General features: G+C 38.6%; 1 pseudogene; it reads left to right on the top strand.

Moving 5' to 3' along the window:
* The first annotated feature begins 323 nt into the window (after window positions 1–323).
* Window positions 324–1,068, top strand: LOC101823259 (annotated as a pseudogene).
* The last annotated feature ends 2,664 nt before the right edge of the window (window positions 1,069–3,732 follow it).

The following is a 3,732-nucleotide window of genomic DNA, read 5'->3' as shown; positions in this document are numbered from 1 at the left end:
ATAACTACTCTAGAACTGGAAGCATGGCATGTGTGTGACAGAAACTTCTGTTTTTATTAAGACATCTAGATGGATTGGGTGGGTTTCAACAGAGTATAAAGGACTGGGTTTACATTCCATCTCTTATCAAGGACAGCTGAAAAAGTTATCAAGGATATTACATACCTTGAAGCAAAATTAAAAAAATAAAATAATATAGAACCAATTTTTTCTAATGAAATGAGAAAAGAATAGAATTAGATTATGAAATCATATACATTCCACCATTTGGAACACCATTTACAACACTTAATTATTTTTCTTAAAGTCATTGTAGGCAGATCATGACCAGAAACAACCAAACTGTCATCTCCAATTTCCTCCTCCTTTGCCTCACCATCTCCCCAGACCACCAGCACTTCTTCTATGTCCTGTTCCTGGCCATGTACCTCACCACTGTCCTGGGGAACTCTATTATCATCATCCTCACTCTACTGGACTCCCATCTCCACACACCATGTACTTGTTTCTCAGCAACTTGTCCTTCTCTGACCTCTGCTTCTCCTCTGTCACAATGCTCAAATTGTTGCAGAACATGAAGAACCAGGATCCATTCATCTCCTATGTGGATTCCCTGATACAAATGTACTTTTTAATGGCTTTTGGAGATATGGAGAGTTTCCTTCTTGTGATCATGGCCTATGACCGCTATGTGGCCATCTGTTTCCCCCTTCATTACACCAGTCTCATGAACCCCAAGTTCTGTGCTAGTCTATTGATGCCATTGTGGATGCTAACCCTATTTGATGCCATGTCTCCTCTATTCTCAAGGTTTCTTCTACTCAGGGCATCCACAAAGTCTTCTCTACCTGTGGGTCCCACCTGTCTGTGGTGTCTCTGTTCTATGGGACAATTTTTGGTCTCCACTTCTGTCCATCAGCTAATAACTCTATTGTGAAAGAGACTACCATGGCTATGATGTTCACAGTGGTGACTCCCATGCTGAACCCCTTCATCTATAGCCTGAGGAACAGAGACATAAAACAGGCTCTAATAACATTTATCTGCAACAGGAAAATCTCTTTGTAATGGTAGCGTGTGGGGTTTTTTTTTTACCAATTTCATGTGATAAATGTATTGACATTAATATTTCATGTCAGATGTTGCCCCTCATGATCTATATGAAAGAGCATGCCACATAGCTGTTCAATACACAAAAGAGAGGAAGGCTAGTAGAGCAGTCAAAGGAAGAAGGATAGTATTTGATATTTTTCTACATTTTCCTCTTCACCAGCATTTGTTGCACATATTTATTGGGATAGTAGAGCACAGGTGCTATGATGAGGAAAAGGGAAAAAGTAGAGGGAAGATTTTAACTGGGGAGGGAGGAGGGTAATACAGAAAATGAGGGATGAATCAAAGAAAAAAAACGATACTCAGGATGCTTGAAAAGGCCATAGGTAAGCACATTATTTCATAATCATACTAATAATACATATACAGTATATATGGCTGTGAATATATATATACATATATATATATTTAAATGTATTTTGCATCATTGTGTGGCAATGCTTCTCCCAGGAGCCATAGTCTACCTAACAAAATCCAAGTTCTAGACATGGGAAACATCCCTTCAAGTTGTTGATCAGCTGAACCCATGAGACTGTAAAAAAAACACATAGGCTGTTGCCTTTGTGCTAGGTTTCCTCCTAGACCTTGAAGGTAAGATCCTATTGCTGAAGACACCACATATTTCAGAGACAGAACTCGGAAGAACTGAGCTGGAACTGACTCTGGAGTCCCCCTCCTTGGGGACTAGCCGTCACAGTACTGGAAGGTGCTATGTAAGGTGCCAGGGGAGAAGGCAATCAGTATTCACACCCCACTCTAAAGTTCATGAACCAAAACAATGAGAAGCAGCACAAGGCATCTGAAGTGGTGCAACACACACTTATCCTTTCACACAGTGATTAAGTGTAGCTATCCCCACTCATTAAAAATCCTTATATTGGCAACAGAGTATTTCAGAGACTTACAACTGGTCAAATGCAATGAACTCATGACTGTGCAGTGTCCACAATCCCAGTTGCTGTATTTTAAGTGCAACCACTGCACCCAAAGTCAGGGCACCACCTTGGATGTAGGGACAACAATTTTAAAAACCAGATAACTAGTACCTTGCTGCAAAATAGTATCTTTTGGACATGACAGGAAAGTACTACCCATGTACTCTCAACCCCTCAGTGAATTTAAAATACAATAGAAATTGTGTTGATTTAGTAAAATGTCAGTAATGGCTGCTGTACAAAGGAAAATATCTAGTTCCCTGATGTATTATTAGGTCATTCCTAAATACATCTACATACTAGGAACTCTATATACTAGGAACACACACACACATACACATACACACATACACACACATTCTAATACATATATGTATACATACATAATATATATATATATAGTGTGTGTGTGTGTGTGTGTGTGTGTGTGTGTGTGTGTGGTGATATAAAAGAATTGGTCGTGAGTTTGAAAAGGAGTATGGAGATATGGGAAGAGTTAGAGGAAATTAAGAAGTATAAATGATATATATTTTAACACATGTTGAACATCTTTAGGTATCAGGTTAATGCAAACTAAAACAATTTTGAGATTCCAGGTTACCCAAGTAAGAATGGCTACTACTGGGGCTGGAGAGATGGCTCAGCAGTAGTGAATATTTGCTGTTCTTGCAAAGGAATTGTATTTGATTCCCAGCACTCACATTGTGGCTCGTAACCATACAAACCTCAAGCTCCAGGTTACTAAATGCCCTTTTCTGACTTCTATGAGTACTAGCATTCACGTGGTGCACATACATAAATGCTAACAAAACATTCATAAAAATAAATAAATCTAAACAAAATAATTGAGAGTGTAAAAAACAAAATCTCACCACAGGAGAAGAGGTGACTCTTCCAGGGAATGTAAAATATGGTATAGTATTGTAAAGGCATAAACATGAAACTAGAATACAAGGATTAAATGCAGTGGGAGATGGGAGGGCAGGTTATAGGAGGGAATATGGGAAGGGATAACTAACACCAATAGCCTTTTGGGAAGTTACCTCTGGCATAAATCATAAGGAGGAGACATTTAAGAGGAGGCTTGTTATATGTGCCAACAAAATTTAAAGAGTAACAAAAATATCTCATGAACAACTGAAGCCTCACAATTTGATAATCTAGATCAAAGCACCAATTCATTTAAACACAAAGAATTTGCAATTACTTCAGTGGTTTTCAGTTAGCCCACCGTTAGCTGACTCAAAAATCTAAGCTGGAATTACATATAAATCCTGAAAATTTTATGAACACGAACAGGGTAAGTGTGTGTCAGAAACACTTTCCCTCTAAGTATGTTCAGTTATAAATGGCCATCATAAGCCCCAACCACAGGGCTTTGGAAGAATTGATCCTAGATAGGTACTGGGTAATTACTATACCTCTAATGAGTTAAGCAGTATCTGGACTCCTCTGGGATGCAGTGCCCCTGGGTCCAGAGATGGCTAAAAGCAGACATCTAAGAACATGTTGACTACAGAGGTTGTTCTTTCCTGTACTTTATAATAAATGTGAGGGAGCTTAATACACATCAGTCATCTAGATAACTTGTCAGGAGGTACCTTACTGTTCTGAAACCTATGGATCTTGCATTTCCAATTTTATGACAGTATGAGTGGCAGTTTTCAGGTATGATAACATTCTT

This window comes from Mesocricetus auratus, unplaced genomic scaffold, assembly GCF_017639785.1.
Source record: "Mesocricetus auratus isolate SY011 unplaced genomic scaffold, BCM_Maur_2.0 Super-Scaffold_100007, whole genome shotgun sequence".
In the NCBI taxonomy this organism is placed as follows: Eukaryota; Metazoa; Chordata; class Mammalia; order Rodentia; family Cricetidae; genus Mesocricetus; species Mesocricetus auratus.
This window is presented reverse-complemented; position numbering and strand designations above follow the sequence as displayed.